This window comes from Pleurodeles waltl, chromosome 4_2, assembly GCF_031143425.1.
Source record: "Pleurodeles waltl isolate 20211129_DDA chromosome 4_2, aPleWal1.hap1.20221129, whole genome shotgun sequence".
NCBI lineage: Eukaryota > Metazoa > Chordata > Amphibia > Caudata > Salamandridae > Pleurodeles > Pleurodeles waltl.
Window position 1 is genome coordinate 905,563,887 of NC_090443.1, and position 21,967 is coordinate 905,585,853.

The following is a 21,967-nucleotide window of genomic DNA, read 5'->3' on the forward strand; positions in this document are numbered from 1 at the left end:
GTGGGTGGCGGCTGTACCTGTTGTTGCAGGGGGCACAGATGTTGGCGCCACCACAAGGGAGCTCCCTTCAGAGGACGAGTCGGTGTCACTGATGTCTGCCCGAGTCCCCGCTGTGGAGCTCCCCTCGCCCTCCGTCCCACTGGTGAATTCAGAGTCCGTTGTGTGGCCCTGCATGGCCATGTGGGATGCAGCTCCCTCGTGCTCCGATGCCACTTCTCCTCCGCCTGATGATGCTAATGCACACATGAACAGGAAGACCACAAAAAAGGGGGGGGGAAACAGAATATAGACATGTTGAGTGCATGCATTGGCGACACCGTTGGCGGACAGGACAGACACAGAAGCCCCCTGCACTACGCCGCGCACTTGGGGTCGACTACTCAATCCCTGGGACATGGCCTACAAGCCTATGGACGACATCTGCACACATAGATGACACAGGGCCATGAATAGCTGTACTTGGCACCCTACAGAGGTGGGGGGCGGGGGCACAGGGCCATGCCTTACGGAGGGGCCTAGCCTACAGAAATCGCCCTGGCCTAGGGATACCCACAGCCCTCCTCCCCCACCCAGACACCTCCACTGCGCGCAAAGTCAGCAGAATGAGAGTGTACTCACCCCCTTGTGTCTGCTGTGATGCCCTCACGCGCCCATCCAAATCGGGGTAGGCCACCGCCAGGATCCGGGACATCAGGGGGGGTCAAAGTCTGACTGGCACCCCTCCCACGTTGGGAGGCCATCCCCAGCTGAGCCTCCGCCGTCTTCCTGCTCCAGCGGCGGATGTCCTCCCATCTCTTCCGGCAGTGGGTGCCCCATATGTGGTGAACCCCCAGGGTCCGGACGTCCATAGCGATGGCACGCCAAATATTGATCTTCTGGTGGGCGCTGACCTATATGAAATGTACAGGGGGAGAAGAATAGTCATTACCTTCTGCACCCTCAATGTGAGTGGCCCCCCATCCCTACACTTGCCATGTGGCACATGCTCTCACCGTCGTTTGATGCATGCCTCAATCGCTCCCCTTCCAACCATCTTTCATCCACCCCACTCAACACAGGCATAGCCCATACAGCATGCTCCCAGTGTATTTACCTGTTTGTCTGGAGGACCATAGAGTAGCGCGTACTGGGGGAGGACCCCATCCACAAGTTTCTCCAACTCCTCTGCAGTGAAGGCAGGGGCCCTTTCCCCAGTCGCATGAGCCATTGTCTCTTCCAGACCGAGGTCACAGCAGCACTTGCAGTGTAGGTCCTCTCCTGTCGAAGATCAGGTATCGAGTGATTAAGCAAATAGAAAATGGCGGTCACGTCCACGGCGGTGCGTACCGCGACCGCCGGGGCACATCGTCATTGGCTCCTGAGACCCATAGGGTTCAATGTTAACCAATGCTGCATTGCGCCGCGGTCTTCGACCGCCTACCGCCATGGTGTACAACGCCAGCGCAGTTACCTCACATCCCATTGTCGCACTTTACAGGTCAGGCAGCCGCCATTTCATGGGCCCACATAGCTTACTTTTTACTGCGTCACACATACCTAGGCCTTGCATCAACACTCATACAAGCCATTCTATGGATTAAGAATCGTGTTCTGTGCAAGCTGTGGTTATGTACCTGTGGGTTGATTGACTCTGTGCTCGCTGTTGTCCTTCATAGGCACCGTCCGCTGGGACATGGGAGGAGATGGAGGCATCTTCCGGTGTACAGACCGCTGGTGGACCTGTCGACAATGGAGGAGAGACATGTCATACTGACATACAGGCTTGACCGTGCCACTATTCAGGAACTGTGTGCCCAGCTGGAGCCAGACCTGATGTCAGCTATCCGCCAACCCACAGGAATCCCCCCTCAAGTGCAGGTGCTGTCAGTGCTCCATTTCCTAGCAAGTGGGTCATTTCAAACAACAGTGGCCATATCATCAGGGATGTCCCAGCCTATGTTTTCCAAGGTGTTGTCCAGAGTGTTGTCTGCCCTGCTGAAACACATGCGGAGCTACATCGTTTTCCCTGAGGTGGGGGATTTGCCTACAGTGAAGGGTGATTTCTATGCCCTTGGACATATCCCCAACATCATAGGTGCCATTGATGGGACCCATGTGGCTATGGTCCCCCCCCCACAGGAGTGAACAGGTGTACAGAAACCGGAAGAGTTATCATTCCATGAATGTCCAGATGGTATGTTTGGCAGACCAGTACATCTCCCATGTTAATGCCAAGTTCCCTGGCTCAGTGCATGACGCGTACATCATGCGGAATAGCAGCATCCCTTACGTGATGGGGCAACTCCAGAGGCACCGTGTGTGGCTAATTGGTGACTCTGGTTACCCCAACCTGTCATGGCTACTGACCCCAGTGAGGAATCCCAGGACAAGGGCAGAGGAACGCTACAATGAGGCCCATGGGCGAACTAGGAGGGTGATCGAGCGGACCTTCGGTCTCATGAAGACCAGGTTCCGCTGCCTCCATATGACAGGTGGAGCCCTATTCTACTCACCAAAGAAGGTGTGCCAGATCAACGTGGCCTGCTGTATGCTTCACCACCTGGCTTTGCGACGACAGGTGCCTTTTCTGCAGGAGGATGGTCCAGATGGTGGTGTTGTAGCAGCTGTGGAGCCTGTGGAGAGTGAAGACGAGGAAGCCGAAGAAGATGACATAGACAACAGGAACACAGTAATACAGCAATATTTCCAATGACACACAGGTAAGAATACACACCGGCATACTACATGTACTTAAACACTACTACCTCTCTACTGTCTGTCGTTTTCACCCAGTGTACGGTAACTGAGTTGTGACTTTCCCTTCCTATTTTAGAGATGTGGGCCCCACTGTGTGACATCTGCTTTGTTTCCCCATGGACTACAGCTGTGTGACATTGGTATGTTGACATCACAATGTAAATAAGCATTTTGGCACAGTAATGTCTAATACATTTGTTCAAAATCACAGCCAGACTCCTGATTATTTTGTATAATAACTGTGTTTTTTATTAAAGTGCTCTATATTGGAGGGTGGTTGCAAATTGGTGAGGGGTGATGGTGGAGGAATGGCAGAGTCCAGACTATTAGTATCACAGGTGCATTGTCCAAATGCCTGTGGAAAGTGGAGCTGGGGCAGTTTAAGGATGGACAGGGTGACAATGTGGGACAGTGGGATGACAATCAGGGTGGTATCCTTTCCTGGCGGGGGTCTTGGCATCTTACTCTGTCTTCTTCCTGGATCTCAGGGACCGCTTGCGGGGTGGTTCTCCTTCTGCAGGGGGTGGGGTGCTGGTGGCCTGGTGGTCCTGTGGCGGGGCCTCCTGTCCACTAGCGCCGGCGGAGGTGGTAGGCAGTTCTTGGTCCATGCTAGTGTCAGGGGCCCTTTGTGGTGCCACAGTGTCCCGCAATGTGGTGACTACCAGATTCAGCACCCCTACGATGGTGCCCAGGGCGGAAACTGATGGTTCGCAGTTCCTCCCTGAACCCCAAATACTGGTCCTCCTGCAGGCGCTGGGTCTCCTGAAACCTGGCCAGTACCGTCGCCATCGTCTCCTGGGAATTATGGTACTCTCCCATGATGTTGGAGAGGGCCTCATGGAGACTGGGTTCCCTGGGCCTGTCCCCCCTCTGTCGCACAGCAGCCCTCCCAGTTCCCCTGTTTCCCTGGGCCTCTGTCCCTGGACCGTGTGCCCACTGCCACTGCCCCCAGGTCCCTGTTGTTGTTGGGGTGGTGGGTTAACCTGGGTGCCCTGTAGTGGTGGACAGAGGTATGGGCCCGCTGGGTGGGTGCTGTGCTGGTGTTCCCAGAAGGGGGAAGGTCTGCTGTGGCCTGTGGCTGTCTGAGGGGAACCGACTGTCCCGAGGTCCCCGATGGGCCGGGCTGGTCATCTAGATCCAGGTCGGCAGAGCTGCTGTCATCACTGTGGGCCTCTTCTGGGGGTGGAGTGGACATTTGGGGACCCTCCTGCGCGGTGACGTTGCGTTAGGGTCCTGCAGGGGTATAAAACCATGATTATTGCATCTGTGTGTGCCATGGTGTGCAATGGGTTGGTGCCTGTGTACCCCAGTGCTTGCATTCCTGTGTGGGGGCTTTTGTGACAGTGGTTTGGGGGGGGGAGGTGGATATGTGCAGTGGGCATGCTTTGGTGATGGGTGTCCATGCTTTGTGGTCGCATGCAGGGCTTGGTGTTGGGATGGGTGGGTTGTGATGGTGAGATATTTGCAAGGAGTAGGAGTGATGGGGGTGAGGGTGAGGGTGGGGTTATGAGTTGGCATGCTGGTGGGGTGGGGGGGATGAAGTAGTGAAGATGAGACTAACCAGAGTCCATTCCTCCAGATACTCCGCTGAGGACCTCAGGAAGCAGGATCGCCAAGACCTGCTCCTCCCATGTTGTAAATTCTGGGGGAGGAGGTGGGGGTCCGCCGCCAGTACTCTGCACTGCAATGCGGTGTCTGGATACCACGGAACGCACCTTCCCCCGTAGGTCGTTCCACCACTTCCTGATGTCATCCCGATTTCTTGGGTGCTGTCCCACAGCGTTGACCCTGTTGACTATTCTGCCCCATAGCTCCATCTTCCTGGCAATGGAGGTGTGCTGCACCTGTGATCCGAATAGCTGTGGCTCTACCCGGATGATTTCCTCCACCATGACCCTGAGTTCCTCCTCCGAAAACCTGGGGTGTCTTTGCGGTGCCATGGGGTGGTGTAGGTGATGTGTGGGGTGGATTGTGTGGTGCTAAGTGTGGTGATGTGTATTGGTGTGTTGTGTGAAGTGCGTGGTAATAGTGCTGGGTGATGGTGATATGCGCGTCTGGGTGCTCGGTTCTCTATTTCTCTGTGCGTGGTCCCGATTTTTTAGGAGTGGGGGTTTGTGGGTGATGTGGGTGTGTGTTTTATATTTAATTGGGTGTGTGGGAGTGGTGTGCGTATGTGTATCAGGTGTGTGTATTTGGAATTGTCCAATGTGGCTGTGTTTTGTAAGTGTGTGTGTATTTTGAACGCGGCGGTGTGTACCGCCAATGGAATACCGCGTTTGAAAGACCGCCGCGTGGAATCGTGGGTCGTGATAGTGTGGGCGTATTTCTGTTAGCGTGACGGTTTCGGTTTGGTTATCGCATGTTTCTCGCTGGCCTTTGGTGTGGCGGACTTCTGTGGGTGTCTGTATTTTGGCGGTTTCCGTGTTGTGGGTCAGAATGACCGTGGCGGTTTACCGCGCCCGCGGCGGTATGTTGGCGGTCTTCTGACAGCGGTATGCACCTTTTACCGCCAATGTTGGAATGACCACCTTTATCTTATAACTTTCCACCAACAGTCATGTATGTAGGAATACACCCCTTAAAACTTCCAACAGTAGAGAAGATGAGAGAGAGTGGGAGTGAGACATGTAAGCACTGAAAACAATGAAGAATAGGGTTTGATGCAATAGATATCACTGGTAGAAAAATTAAATAATTACTAGCCTCTAACCACCAGTACTTTTACTGACTCTCTAAGGACAGGTTTAAGAAGAGCCCTGTGACTACAACCTTTAGGCATGGAAACAAAGAACCATTCAAAAGATGCCAATAATTCTCATCTCATTATTTGCTCTCATTTTCAGGACATGGGAGAGGGTACTTCCATTGCCCACTGCATTGGACACTCAGGAACAGTTTGCTCCACAGTGGCGATCTCTGCAGATAACCAAGGCATTAGTGTAACTCTCAACCAAAAACACTCTGATTGGGCCCTTTATATTGCTCAGTGCTCCATCTCAATCCCCTAAGCCTATTAGATTTACCTTACATTTGGATCAGTCCTCCTTCTCACCGTGCCTGACTTACCCCAGAATGGGCCTCTGCCAGATATCTGCTCTTCTGTACAGTTCCCTCAGGATGAGAGCCACCTAGGCAGAAGAAAAACTCTATACCCTTACTGTTTTACTCTCATTCCTCTATCCATTCCTCATAAATCTTTCCCTCTAGGGTATGTCTGCCATATCTATGGCGGTAGTGAATCACAAGTTACTGGAGTCCTTCTTCTATCATAGCTAACTTGCAGTCTTTAACCAAAACTGAAGAAGGAGCCTACCGTGAACGTCAGAAGAGACATCACATACCATTAATCCTTTACTTTCACTCACACACGCATGCATGCTAACACATACACAACCATTCACAAATACACACACTCTCACTTTAACATGTTCTCAGCCACAAGCATGCACACACAACATATATTTAAAAGCATTTTTTACTTACCTTAGCTGCCAGGAAGGGTCATTATTCAAGCTAATTGTAATACATAGTTTATTACAGTAATAGTGAATTCTAGTATATTCTATAATGTTATTCACTATTTCTGTAATAATAAATTGTCAGAAAACAAGGAAAGCGGAGCCGCAATTGACGTTCATAAGGACGAGATCTTCTTGTGTTCTTGACACTGATTTTATCACCTTTGAGGCCACGGGTCACAAAGGCAGTGCCAGGTGTCGCAAGAGGCAAACCAGAGGTCACAGCTGCGACCCCTGGCAACCCCTAAATGATGTCCATGGAACCTACTCTCTCCTCTGTATTGACTGCTTATACGTGTAATAGCAGAAGATTGACTGTTTCCCCTACTCACTAGCTGCTAACTTCACCATCTCATGCGAACCCTTACAACTAACTTATCATGATATCCCCCCCAAGCAAGTATGTAACTCAACTAATGCTTTAGTTCATGAAGGAATATGTAACTACTCTTTAACCTGTTGCCCTCTCACAAATCCAAAAGCGTAATATAAAATGTTTCTTGCATACAATTGTCCCACCTTTGTGCATCTGGAACAAAAACCCATTCCTGCAAAATCATCAATTCATGAGTGCAGCAAAAAACATCAAACACAAACACCTCAAAATCTGTTGCAGAAACTCTCACAGCAAATCAGTACAACAGCTCCCACAGAGGAAAATGTAGAACAGACCTTTTATTCGTTTAAGAAATACAACACTTTTACCCTAACTACTCCTGTGCCTCAACCACTTTCCCACATATCCAAAATCATCTATCGAACGAAACTGACTAGAACTCCCTCTCCCTTCTTCAAAGTTGAACCAAATATCTCACTGTACAATAAAGGGAAAACCATGGTTTAAACACCTGAGGAAAACATTCAACATTTCAATACAATTTTCAACCTGTTTCTGGGGAAACAAGGAGAAGAACTCAGACATCATTACTCGAGTAGCCTCCTGCAAGGCATGCAACCACCAGATGCAGCCTGCCTGCCCATCAAAGCATTACTTTTCGTCCTGTCCCCTGTCAACCCCTATCAGATCCATTCTCTGCCCTTAATCTACTTATACTCAAACTATCTGAATCTTCAAAAAGTTATCTGCAGTCTCCCAGATGCTCACATCCCTGCTGTCCAAAAGGTCCTCACCTCACCTAAACTGGATCAGACAAGACTCTCATTGGAAACATGTACCAGATGCCGTCCTACAACCAACAGGATTCCTTTACTGTTACTCACTACATAGATAGATCATCCAACTCATCATCTCTAGAACACCAGACTCTTCAAAACAAAGGACCTCACAACCCTCCTTACAATAAGCCTCACGCTAACTCCCAAAGGACTTCATAAGACAGCCCACAAATTAACAATTGCCCTCAAGCATCCTTAGAGGTTCCCTGGGATGGAATAGATTCCCTTCTTGTGGAAATGAAGACCCTCTTCGCAGACCTGGAGAAAACCCGGTCAACAGAATATTTAATTGAAAATCAAGTAAATTTATCATGCCTTCACTGCCAGCAGTACTCCTCTAAGATGCTGATTCTTTCTAAAACCTCCATGAAACAACGGACCACCTCAACATAAGAGAGTCTGCCCTGACTAAAATCAGCATAATCTTTCTTCCTTTAGAACATAACCCACAATCCCGCACAATCAGTCTACTCTGAAGAAGAATCTGATATCCCTTCAACCCTGGACCAAAGGAAAACAAAAACAACCAAACTGCAACTCCAAAAGAAGCCACCTGCATAACTTCATAAAAATTCACACATCAGCAATGGCTTGCTCCCTCATCAGTACTCAATCAAATGCCTATTGTACAACGGAAAGTCAGTTTTCAAAAAACACAAACGAGATCTTAGGCATTATCAATAACAAGAACTCAAACCTTCTATTACTTCACAGAGATGTGGCTAAATGAGGCTTCACCAAAGTGTTCTTGAACTCCTAACCCCACAGGAATTCTCAATCATCAACCTTGCCCACACTGAGAAATTAGAGCATAGAATGGCAATCATCCTCGAAAACTGGAACACATATGATGCCTATACCCTCTAGTGCTAAACCTGGAGAACATACATACAGAGGGGAAAAATACAAAATACTAATTCTGTTGCAAAAGTGGCACATGTTAGTTTACAGATCAGCATAAAAATGTCCATAAAAAACTATTCAAGGTACTTAAATATTTCACAATACCCCACTGATTTCCCTAGCAAACAAAAAAACCTTAGAACAACTGCAAAAGCTCTTCTTCAAAGAAACAATCAACAACATTGAAGCCTCTCTATCATTGACTCCTACTTCTGCAGTCACATTGACCCTATCCAGAAATCCCCAGTCACCTGATCAGAGTTCAATAAAATCAAATAACCATAGCTGTGCAACCCCCAAATATCTCCACAATTATGAACCAGTATTCAACCTACGCATGATAACTAGGTACCTTGAAAGCTGTGTCAAAAATAGCAACTAAAACAATTAATTGACAAAAACAACCTTCTGGATGACTCACAGTCAGGCTCCATGCCTGGCTGTAGCACAGAGACCACTATGCTTCAAACTGTCACTGATGCACCCTTATTGTGGGCAAAGGTGAATCTTGGCTCATCATTCTCCACAATATGTCTGCAGCTTCAACACTGTCAACCTCCTTTCTCCTGAACATTCTATGTGAAAGGATAGGCATAAGATCAATGGTTCTCAGTCGTTCCCTTCATACCTCAGCAACCACTCTGAATCCATAAAAATCATGTATTTAAAGGCTTTGAGTGTCTTATTAAAAAAGTCTACATCTCCCTTCACTTCTACCCGAAGATACTAAGTTGTGCATAACGGTATCCTTGCCAAGAGACAAGAGGGCCCGTTTATGCTGCCATGCTACACCAGGAAAGGGCAAAATGCACCATATCTAGAAGATATGGCGCATTTCTGTCCTTTCCCCCTGCGCTGGTGCACACAATGCTGTATAGCACCAATGCAGGCACCCTTGCACCACAACTTCCTGCACAAAAGCAATCATAAGAGGTGCTTTCCTCTTTCTATGTGTGTTGCAGAATGCATCTGGAGTTCTTTCCTCTGCCCCCACAGATGGTTCTGAAATATTCTCCCTACCTGCCCACATCCTAAGATGTCTGAAGTGACAAACGTCTGGTGTCAAGTTCATTGTGTATGTGCGGAGGCACTCCTTTGAAATGTAAGTAGAGCAGCCAAGAGCTCCACCCTCCCGTCCTGACAGGATGGGTGTTAGACCTTGCATCTTTGCCGTGGCTTCCCTCTAACTTTTTGCCTTCACTCCTCAAATTTTTGCTGAACTTGTTTTTGTTGGCTGTAGCACTCTTTGCACTTTACCACTGCTAATCAGTTCTAAAGTGTTAGTGCTCTCTCCTAAAAACATGGTAACGCTGGCCTATACCCAAATGACGTAATTAATGTACTTATAGATCTCTAGTAAAGTAGTCCGTCAAATTAGATGCTAGTAGTGGGCCTGCACTACTAATTGTGCCACGCAATTAGGTAGCCTTTTAAATATGTGTCAAGCCTGCCATTACAGAGCCTGAGTGTGCAGTTTAAACTGCCATTTTGACCTGGAAAAATAAACCTTTTGCCAGGAAAAAAATTAATTTTTAATACATATGTCATCCTTCTAAGGTAGGCCCTGGACAGTGCAGAGGGTAGGGTGCAAATGCATTTAAAAAATTTAAGTTTTGCATGTCCTGGTAGTGAAAAAACTATTAAATTGTTTTTTTTTAATCTACTGCAAGGCATATCCGTCTCATAGGATAGCTTTCAAATTGCCTTAACTCATTTTATAAGTGTAATTTCCAAATGGAAAGAGGTGACCGGATCATGTTTAATATCTCTCGAATCATAATTTAATATCCTAACTTACAATTCTGAAAATGCCACTTTTAGAAGATGTTCTTGCCTTAGTCATTTGATGCCTGCAACCTGTTTCTAGGTCACATGACTGGGTGTGGTTGACAGGCTTTGTGAATTCTTCCTACATAGCCACACACAATGGGAGCTTAGGTGTGACTGGAGGGGCCACCAGCAGTAGGATGGGAGGGGGCACTGAGGCACAGCCCCACTTACACTTGAATAGGCTGTGTCTTACCTCCACACAAAGGGCTGCCTACCCCCTATAGCTATTCTGGAGCCAGGAAGGCAGCGCATCTGTGCATTTCAAAGGCATGCCTCTAGAAGCTTCTCCCTACTTCAAAGGCACAACTGTGTATAAAATAAGGGCCTCGAGCACCAACTCTTCAGTAATATTCTGGAACTGACAGGGGAAAAAGGACTGCTGTGCTGCTACAAGGACAACCACTCTGCTGGACTGCTGCTCTAAAGTACCTGCTGCCCTGCTGTGCCTACCTTCTGCCTGCTCCCCTCTTGCCTGGGGAAAAAGAACTGGACCTGCAACTTCATCCTGAACCCAGGACCCCAGAGTGATTCAAAGGGCTAGTCTGCTGGCCTCCTGATGTGAGGCTCAGGAACACAAAAGTCTCCCCAGCCAGCTCCTGAATCCAGCTGGAGCAAGTTCCTTGCCCCCAAGTGGTGCCTCTCAGGTCCTGGACACTTGACTTGTTTCACAGGTTCTTTAAATCAGGCTTTTGGGCTCATCTCGACCGCAAATGGGCCCATTCACACCAGAACCACCCTACTCACTATCGAATTTAGCTTGAGATGCTGCCAGCTTGTCTCTTTGCACCGAAAAGTATCAATTGTCTGCGAAGGAACACCGCCATGAAATGCTAGGCTGCCAACTCACAGCACTCAACCTGCTCTTTGTGCCATGCTGACCACCCCCTGTGACCCTCTCCAGCATGAATGAAACACCTGGCACTAAACTTGAGAAGGTTAAAGATTCAGCAGGACTAATCTGGGACTGTATTCAACTCACACCCCATCATGGTGAGCTTGAATTTTAGACTTTGACCCAGTCTACAGAGACCAAATAGCCACGGTTCCTGCTTTTAGGCTCTATTTTACAGTTTATTCCTTAAAAATTCATAACTCTGGTTCTACTGATTTCATTTTTGTTGTTTTAGTCTTGTTAACCTGGTATGGGATCTTTGTGTGCGGTATTGTCTCTGTTTTTCTGTTTGAAGTGTTGCACAAATACTTTACTGATTGGATTTTGTGGTTTCGGCCTTGTTAACCTGGTGTGCGATCTTTGCGGTGATGCTTTCTCTGTTTTTCTGTTTGAAGTGTTGCACAAATACTTTACATTGTCTCTAAGATAAACATGGCTGCTCTGTGTCAAGCTACCAGGGGGTTGAGCACAGGTAAATTTGGGGGTTGCTCGTGCCTCACCCTGACTAGGACTGTGGTTGCTGCTTGGCGAGGGCTCACACCCCAGTCAACCAATAACCCAATTTCCAACATTGGTGATCAGCTGTGAGGCTAGGACTTGTGCAGTGTCATACAGAGATTTGGTGACAACTATCATCCCATATCTAAGACCAATTCAACTTTTGATTTTTCCCTGATTGGCCTTTTGTTTAAAATGAATTCCTTCCTACTGATTCTGTGATGTATGTGGCCTCACCTGCAAAGATGGAGTTTGAGCTTGTCATCCTGGAGAGTTATGCTGAGGCCCACCAGTTGCCATTCGCAACAGATGACCAGGAGAATGAGGATGATGTGGAGGGATCAGAACAGAACTTGCAGGAGGTTCTTGGAATGCAGTCTGCTGTGTAGGAAGCAGTGTGTTCTATTACAACCTGACCCCAGAGGAACGGGTCGAAAGGAAAGCACAGAGAACAACAGCTGGGCACAGTCAACATCAAGATTGAGGAAAAGAGACTGACCATGGAGGCAGAACAGAGGAAACTGGCCATGGAGGAAAGAATTTCCTTGGACCATTTTTGGCTCATGAGAGGAGCCTTAATGAACTGCACATCTAGGCCAAACAGACAGAGTACAGCAGTGATGGTAGCAGCATTTTATACATGGCACTCTACAGACAAGAGGGTCCATATTCCCAAAGGTCTAGGGCCTTATGTTGTTGTAGGAGACAATATTAACAAGTGGTTTGAGGCTTATGAGATTGCCTTACAGATGCACAAGAACCTTGAAGAGGAGTGGAGGGCTAGTCTGTGGAGGAATGTTCCTAGTGAAGGGCGAGATACCCTACTGGCCCTAGAAAAGCGTGGCAGAATGAGGTAAAAGAAGCCCTTGTCAGGAATTATGGTCTAACCCTAGAGAAGTATCGACAAAAGTTTAGGTGCAGTCAGAAAATTTTCCAGCAGAACTGGGAGGATTTTGAGGATTCTTTTTGCAAGGCACTTGATGGTTGGGTTAAGGGAAGTGAAGTACATTATCACCAGGAGCTGTACAATTTGATTACAATGGAGTACATGATCATTGTCTTGTTTGCAGATCTGCACCAACACCTGATTGACAGTAAGCTTTCTGACCCCAGGGAGCTTGCTAAGAAAACAGACCCCTGGGTCACCCCCGGGAGCTTCTTAAGAAAGCAGACAGCTGGGTCACCACTAGGGTCCCCAAGAAGGTACCTGGGACTGATCAGGAAAAGAGTGGGCAAGGTCCCCATCAGAAGAACGGGGGGGAGATAAACATAAAAACTAGGAGTTCTCAAAAGAGGGCCAAACTAGTTCTAAGTGTCAGGACTACCAATGCCTACTTGAGCATAAAAAGAAATAATTCCCTAACAGTAAGTCATCAGGGAAGGTACTCCCAAGTGTTATCAGTGCCAAAAGCAATGGCACTTCAAAGAGGATACCAAGTTTCCCAAGCGAGTACAGCCCTCCACCAGTGGCCAGTCCCTGGGATTGGCTAGGGTAGCACTTGGGGAGGCAATTTTCCCAGATAGTGTAGGGGACAGTGTAGAGTTTACCCTAGTGCCCCTGGGTGAAGGAGAGATAGTGTGGAAAACTCACATGTCTAGTAATACTAGAAAATACAGGCAGTGGGTCACCCTCAAAGGGCAGAGGGTGGGGGCTCTGAGAGACACTGGAGACAGCATGACAAGTGTCAGATATCATTTGGTGACCTCAGAGCAGGTATTTCATAAAGCAAGTTGTTGCAGCTGACAACCATGAGAGCCACTGCCCAGTGGCTCCAGTTCCCTTTGAGTAGGTGTATGGGAGGTGTCTCAGGTTCCTTGATGGTATCTGTGAGTCCATCCATGTTTATGGATTGTCTGCTTGGCAATGACCTGGTGCACACCATCTGGAAAAAGGCAGAGCTCAGTTCCCACATGGAGATGCTAGGGTTGCCTGAGTGGCCGTGCCTGACTAACCACATGATCCCTGGCTTCCTTTGAGTCAGAAGGATGTGGAGCCAGGATGAACCCACTTTTATAGGCCTCAAATGAGGAGGGCCTTACATACTTTCTGCAGGACTAGTGCTACCTGTCAGGCCAGTAGCAAGCCAGGGGGGAAGCACAGGACTCCCCTTCAACCTCTTCCTGTTATTGGCACCTCCTTTGAAATGGCTTGCATCAACATTGTAGGGCCAATGGATCCCAAGACAGCCATGGGCAACAGGTTATTCGTGCTCTTGGCGGACCACGCTGCCCAGTACCATCAGGCTAGCCTTCTCAGAACAGTGAATGTGCCTGCAGTGGCCAGGACACTGTTGGGAATCTTTACCCATGTGGGATTCCCCAAGGAGGTGGTGTCAGACCATGGTACCAATTTCATGTCAGGATACATTAAGGCCATGTGGAAGGCGTGTGGAGTAACCTACAAGTTTTCCACTCCTTACCACCCTCAAACTAATGGGCCTTTTGATCGTTTCAACAGGATCCTAAAAGGCATGATTATGGCCCTGCCAGATTCCATGAGGCAGAAGAGGGACATCCACCTGTCACACCTTTTATTTGCCTACAGGGAGGTACTGCAGAATAGGGTTGGCTTCAGCCCCTTTGAACTTGTGTATGTGTGAGGAGATGCCTCTTTTTGACATGTTTAGCCCCCACATTTTGCCTGATGTATGATTTCGCCTAAAGATTGTAGTGCCCAGGGCCCCTGCTAATCAGATTCCCTGGGCCAAAGCTGTTTCCCGAAAACTGTTGTGATGCCCTGGCACAATTGGAGACCCCTTTAGCTACTACTATAAGTCCCTAGTAAATGGTACTTAGGCACCTAGGGCATGTGGTATTAAGTGTAGGCTCTTGAGGGCAGAAGCACTGATTGTGCCACACTCTGGGGCCATGCATTTGAGCACCCAGCATTGCCATTGTATGCGGAGTGCCCTGATGCAAACCTAAAAAGTAAACTCCACCTGGCACACTGCATGTGTGCCCTGCCAACTACACACTGCATACAATATGGATAAGTCACCCCTCTGGCAGGCCTTCCAGCCCTAAGGCAGGGTGCATCATACAGTATGTGAGCTCATAGCTGCATGAGCAATATGCCCCCACTATGTCCTTGCCAAACCTTGGGCATTGTAAGTGGACAGAGTAGTCATGTTAATACATGTGCTGGACACTGGTCAACACAAGTTTCACAGCTACATGATGGCCACACTGAACCCTGAGTTGTTTGGCTGAAGCCGCCAGCCGGCATGGTGGGCCAAACTGCCATATGTTGAACATGGTGAGGGCCGCCAGCGGCAGCCCTCACCCACCGCCACGCTCCCGCCGTCAGGCAGCCTGGCGGCGAGTTGAAACACCATCCGCCAGTGTAGCGACACTACCTTGCGGATAATGTTTCATTTCCCGCCAGCCTTTCCCTGGTGGGATATCCCGCCAGGAAAAGGCTGGCGGAGGGGGTGCCCTGGGGCTCACCTGGGGGCCCCTGCACTGCCCATGTGCTTTGCAAGGGCAGTGCAGGGCCCCCGGAGCAGAGCCCAGTCACACAGGTCACCGCCCGATTTTCGGGCGGTGATCTGCGCGACGGGTGCAACTGCACCTGCCGCACAGAGGCATTGACAGCAGCTCCATGTAGAGTCTCCATCAATGTCACGGCTGAGCCTTTCTGTGAGCCGGGAGGCGGAAACAATGTTCACTATTTGGCCGGCGGGGTCGCTGGCGGTCAGTGTTTTGACCGCCAGCATGAACACAGCGGTTGTTTCCGCAGTGTTCATAATGACCACCTTATTGTGTGTAGCAACCCTAATGTAGATGATCCATTGCTCACTACCAGGTTCCTCCTAAAATGCCCACTAAATGCAGTATTTAGTGGGCATCCCTAAACCAGGAAATCAGATTCATCGGACAAAAGAGGACCAGCACTTTGAAGATCCGAAGCATGAGAACTGTGGACATTTGGCACAGAAGAAAATGCACCAAACCTTGCCTGCTGCACCCAGGACCCGACAATCACCACTGAGGAGTTGCTGGACAACCTGACAACTCTACAAAAACCCTAGAGCACCTCCAGGCTTTGCGAATCACCAGAGAAGTCCCTCCAGATTGGAGTGGAGGTACCACTCTAAAACTTCAAGGAACCAGCATGCCAGTGATGGTCACTTCACTGACCAGCCGCTGACTGGAACTGATGCTGCAACTGGACTAAACTGGACCCTGATGACCACAAGGACAAACCCTACCAGTGTGTCAAGTTTGGTGGCACTGCACACTCCAGTGGCTAATCTGTGTCAATACCCTGGGTATTAGTCAGCCAAGGTCTGACATCAAGGAAAACAGATCGCCCATGGCTGCAAAAGGGCCAGGAGTAAGCCCCATTGAAGGGACTTCAGAAGCAACATGGACCTCCCGCCAAAGTGCCCCAGTTTTCCTGTAAAGGACCCTTTAACCAACTTATCTCCTGCAGGCATACTTGCGCACAGCACCTGGCTCACCGATTCGCTCTGCACCTGGCCGCTCCGTGCCCTGTACCAAAGATACAACTGTGCCCTAAGGGTCCCCCACCCCTTGCGACTTCAACACTACAAGAGGACCCCCAGAATTCACCATTAAACTTACCTGTGCAGTGATTGTCCAAGTGGCCCCCCTGAAGTGGCCCTGCACCAGCTTCAGCAACTTTCTCCCTCTGCTCCCGCTGGAACCAGGAGCCACCCAAACTTCTCCAGTTGGCACAGTGTGCCCACAAATGACCTCGACAAACCAGCAAAAGAAGAATTTGGTAAATCAATTGTATGATTTTGTATGTATTTTTAAAGGTGATCCTCCCTTGTTTCCTATGGTGCGTAATTACGCACAATAAACTATTTTTATTACACTTAAAAAAATCATATCTCAAAGAGTACTAACCCAAATCTGATGATCTTGGATTTAGGATTTATATAAAAATCTGAAGTATTTTATAAATTGGTCTCAAATTATTTCTTTGAGTGTGTGAGTTGCACAAATGATGCTGTGGGTACAACAAATGCTTTGCACTTCCCCAGGATTGGCCTAACTGCTTTACAAAGATTCATATCTCAAAGAGTACTAACCCAAATCTGATGATCTTGGTCCTAACATTTATATAAAAATCTGAAGTATTTTATAAATTGGTCTCAAGTTATTTCTTTGAGTGTGTAAGTTGCACGAATGATGCTGTGGGTACAACAAATGCTTTGCACTTCCCCAGGATTGGCCTAACTGCTTTACCAAGATACTATGGGGCATATTTCTACTCTGTTTGCGCCGGAATTGCGTCGTTTTTTTTGACGCAATTCCGACGCAAAACTAACTCCATATTTATACTTTGGCGTTAGACGCGTCTAGCGCCAAAGTCCATGGAGTTTGCGTAATTTTTTAGCGTGGACACCTACTTTGCGTTAATGAGATGCAAGGTAGGTGTTCCCGTCTAAAAAATTGACTCCGAGGCATGTGCGCCGTATTTACACTCCCGGGCAAAATTCACGCCCAGGTGTGGGCGGGTCAAAAAAAATGACGTACGGCCGCTTTTGCGCCGTTTTTTAGCGCCTGGACAAGGCAGGCGTTAAGGGACCTGTGGGCTCGGAAGGAGCCCAGAGGTGCCCTCCCATGCCCCCAGGGACACCCCCTGTCACCCTTGCCCACCGCAGGAGGACACCCAAGGCTGGAGGGACCCATCCCAGGGACATTAAGGTAAGTTCCGGTAAGTAAATTTTTTTTTTTTAAATTGTGGCATAGGGGGGCCTGATTTGTGCCCCCCTACATGCCACTATGCCCAATGACCATGCCCAGGGGACAGAAGTCCCCTGGGCATGGCCATTGGGCAAGGGGGCATGACTCCTTCTTTGCTAAGACAGGAGTCATTTCTATGGGGGTTGGGAGTCGGAAAAAATGGCGCAAATCGGGGTGAGGCGAAAAATTTGCCTCAGCCTGACTTGCCCCATTTTTTGGCGCCCAAGCTCCATATCCCCCTACGCCGGCGCTGCCTGGTGTACGTCGTTTTTTTCCACGCACACCAGGCAGCGCCGGCGGCTAACGCCGGCTAACGTCATTGATTAAATACGGCGCCCGCATGGCGCTTCAGAATGGCGTTAGCCGGCGCTAATTTTTTTGACTCAAAACTGCGTTAGCGCAGTTTTGCGTCAAAAAGTATAAATATGGCCCTATAATCATTAGAGCATTACATGGTCTAGTTGTTATCCCTGTAAACCAATGTGTGATTGCCTGGACTCCCTGCACAGTGTGTCTAGCTTTGCACACTACATAGAGAGCAGCCTTCTACGGTATGGGCACCCTATGAGAGATCCTCTCAGTCTGGTGAAAAAGAGCTGGTAGGAAGCTCCCAAGAAAGACCCCCAAGATGTGGTCAGTTACATGCTGGCTCTTTGTAACCAGATGGAGCACTTCTGGAAGAAAGCACAGGAAAATCTCTAAGCCAGTCAGGAGGGCATGAAAAGGTGGTATGACCAGAACAGCACTCTGGTCAAGTTTCAGCCTAGCTGAAAAGTAAAATATGGAGCCTCTGGAGCCTAGGGCTCTACAAGACCACTGGTCTGGGCCATATGAGGTGATGGAGCACAAGAGTGATGTCACCTACCTGGTGGACCTCAAGACTCCCAGGGTCCCTTTAAGCGTCCTGAATGTCAATTGCCTCAAACCCACTTCGAGATGTCTGAGTTGGCTTTGCTCCTGGTCATGGATGATGGGGGGGAGGTGGAGGGTGAACCTTTCCCCTACCTCCTTTCTTCCAAGGAGTGGTCATGATATTGACACCTGGGGGACAGCATGCATGTGAAGAGAAAAATATATTGGATGTCTGATAAGGTGAGAGCCAGCATTAAGGAGTATGTTTTCAAGATGTTGGAGTTAGGGGTTATTGAGCCCTCAAAAGCCCTTTGTCCAGCCCAGGGGTGTTGGTCCCCAAGTCTGCCCTTTCAGGTGTCACTCCAGAACTTAGGTTCTGTGTGGATTACTATGGGACCAATGCGGTCACCAAGACTGATGCCCACTCCATCACCAGAGCTGCTAAGCTTATAGATCGGCTAGGAGCTGCCACCTTCCTCAGCACCTTTGTTTCAATGTCTGAGTACTAGCAGATTGCCTTGACTGAGGGGGACAAACAAAGATCTGCATTTTCTACCCCAGAAGGGCAATTCCAGTTCTGGGTCATGTCATTCGGATTGAAGAACACCCCCCTGCCACCTTGCAGAGGTTGGTCAATCAGGTCCTAGCTGGTTTGGAGAACTTCAGGGGCTTCTAACTAGATGACATTGGGTCTTCAGAGGAACACCTGTGTCACTTCAGAGAACTGCTTCAGGCTCTGCAGAGGGCCAGTAAATGCCTGATAGGGCAGGGTTCAGTGGTCTATTTGACCACTACATGGGAGGAGGCAAGTTTATAGAACCCTGCTCAGGGGGTCACGAGGCACACAGGGGTTAGTGGGGGGAACAGTGGTGGTTAAGGCCACTTATCCCGATGTCCCAAGGCCTACCCTTTTATGGATCCTGCTCCACTGGGTCAAGCACCTCTTTCTGCATCTGACTCTCAGTTGCGTACCGTAGCTTGAGCATTCAAGGGTCCTAAGGGAAAGCTCAGATACAGTTCAATGAACACGATCCATAACTCAACATGCGGGCAGCATGATAATAAAATAATGTCCAGTCAAATACTTGTTTTTGTATAAAAAAAGAAGTATTTCAATTCTAACTATACACATGCAAAGGTAAACAACATTCAAAAAGCAATAACAGTCCTCTTCAGGTTTGGGTGCAGGCCACTCCCTCTTTTCCCACCTCTAGTGCAACGGGTTCGGTGTTATTCTCCATTCACTGATGGCTGCATCCAGGGAATGAAAACTATTAGGTAGTACTCAAGAGTTCTTCCCTCGGACTCTGCTAGTAAGTTCTTTCATTAGAGTCTAGGGGTTAGCAGCACCAATGGTGGAATGTCCTCCGATGCCCCAAAAGGCCCATATCTCAGCTTACCCGCTTTGGTGGTAGAGAACCCTGCGGCGATGTAGCACAGTCCTGTTCTTAATTACTACGTCAGGCCATGTGCAGTCACGCGCAGCAGCATCTGGCACCCTTGAGCCACGCTACCTGCAGATTCAGATGGGTGAGGTTGCTCCAGCTATACTGGTTTTGCAGTAAATCACTTTTCGATCGGCAGAGATGTGGGAGTGGTGTCTTTGCTCCGACGATACTTCATTGGTGCAGTCCACATGATGTGGTTGGGTCTCACCCTGGTCACAGTAGTTTCTCGGTCCTGGACAATGACCCAAACTTCTCAGCTTCAGCATCTCTGTCACTGGCAGCCACTCCTGAGATATGGGGTCGCCACTGCGGTTTTCACACTCTGGTCTCGCAAGCCTGATTTTGGGTCCACAGCAGCCCCACATGGCTTACGGGGTTGCCAAGGCACTCTGGCACACAGGCTACAGCCCGATCGGTGTGGGCAAAGGCTTCTGTAGGAAAGTACCATCTTGCCTGGCATGTTACTCCCATTTTTACATGTATGTCAGTTTCTTTTTGCCTGTCTCACTGGGATCCTGCTAGCCAGGACCCCAGTGCTCATAGTTTGTGGCCTGAATGTGTGTACCTGTGTAGTGACTAACTGTGTCACTGAGGCTCTGCTAATCAGAACCTCAGTGCTTATGCTTTCTCTGCCTTTAAATTTGTCACTATAGGCTAGTGACCACTTTTACCAATCTCAATTGGCACACTGGAACACCCTTATAATTCCGTAGTATATGGTACCTAGGTACCCAGCGTATTGGGGTTTCAGAAGATCCCTATGGGCTGCAGAATTTCTTTTGCCACCCATAGGGAGCTCGAACAAACCTTTACACAGGACTGCCACTGCAGCCTGAGTGAAATGACACACACGTTATTTCACAGCCATTTTCACTGCACTTAAGCAACTTATACGTCACCTATATGTCTAACCTTCACTTGCTGAAGGTCAGGTGCAAAGTTACTAAGTGTGGGGGCACCCTTGCACTAGCAAAGGTGCCCCCACATAGTTCAGGGCCATTTCCCCAGACTTTGTGAGTGCAGGGACACCATTACACTTGTGCACTACATATAGGTCAATACACAGCTTCACAACGGTAACTCCGAATATGGCCATGTAACATGTCTAATATCATGGAATTGTTCCCCCATGACAAAGAATTTCCTCGGAGAGAGGGTGTTACACCCTTTCCCTTTCCCTTTGGAAATAGGTGTTAAAGGCCGGGGAGGGGTAGCCTCTCCCAGCCTCTGGAAATGCTTTGAATGGCACAGATGCTGCCCTCCTTGCATAAGCCAATCTACACCGGTTTAGGGAACCCCCAGTCCCTGGTCTGGCGCGAAACTGGACAAAGGAAAGGGGAGTGACCACTCCCCTGTCCATCACCCGCCCAGGGTTGGTGCCCAGAGCTCCTCCAATGTGTCCCAGACCTCCGCCATCTTGGATCCAGAGGTGTGAGGGCACTCTGGAGGCCTCTGAGTGGCCGGTGCTAGCAGGTGACATCAGAGACCCCTCCTGATAGTTGCTTGATAGTTGTTAACCTGACTAGGTGGCTAATCCTCCTCTGAGGGCTATTTAGGTTCTCTCCAATGGGCTTTTCCTCCGATAACGACTTGCAAGAATTCACCAGAGATCCTCTGCAGCTCTCTCTTCGACTTCTTCCAAGGATCGACTGCTGACTGCTCTAGGACGCCTGCAAAACTGCAACAAAGTAGCAAGAAAACTACCAGCGACATTGTAGCACCTAATCCTTCCGGCTTTCTCAACTGTTTCATGGTGGTGCATGCTTTGGGGGCTGCCTGCCTTCATCCTGCACTGGAAGCCATGAAGAAATCTCCCGTGGGTTGACAGGATCTTCCCCCTGCTTCAGCAGGAACCAAACTTCAGCATCACTGGTACTCTGGGACCCTTCTCATCCTGACGAGAGTGGCCCCTGGAACACAGGTGGTGGACCCAAGTGACCCAGACTGTCCAGTGGTCCAACTGTCCAAATTTAGAGGAGGTAAGTCCTTGCCTCCCATCTCCAGACAGTAATACTGTGCACCATGTGAACAGCAGCTACAAGGGCTTCTGTGCCCATTTTCACAAAATCCTGCATGCACAGCCAAGCCTAGGTCCCCAGCATTCTGTCCTGTGATTCTCAGCTCCCTTAGTTGATCTCCAGTGTTGTGGGACCCTCCTCTGCAGTGTTGAGATGACTGCTGTGTTCCAACTTCTTGAACCCATGTTCAAGAACTTCTGTGGGTGGTTCCTGCTTGTGCATGGGCTCTCTACATTGCTGAGGGCCCCCTCTGTCTCCTCACCCAAGTGGTGACATCCTAGTCCTTCCTGGGACCCGGGCAGCACCCTTTTTCTTTGACCACAACTCTTGCAGCTAGCAAGGCTTGTTTGCAGTATTTTGCCAAGAAAATAACTCTGC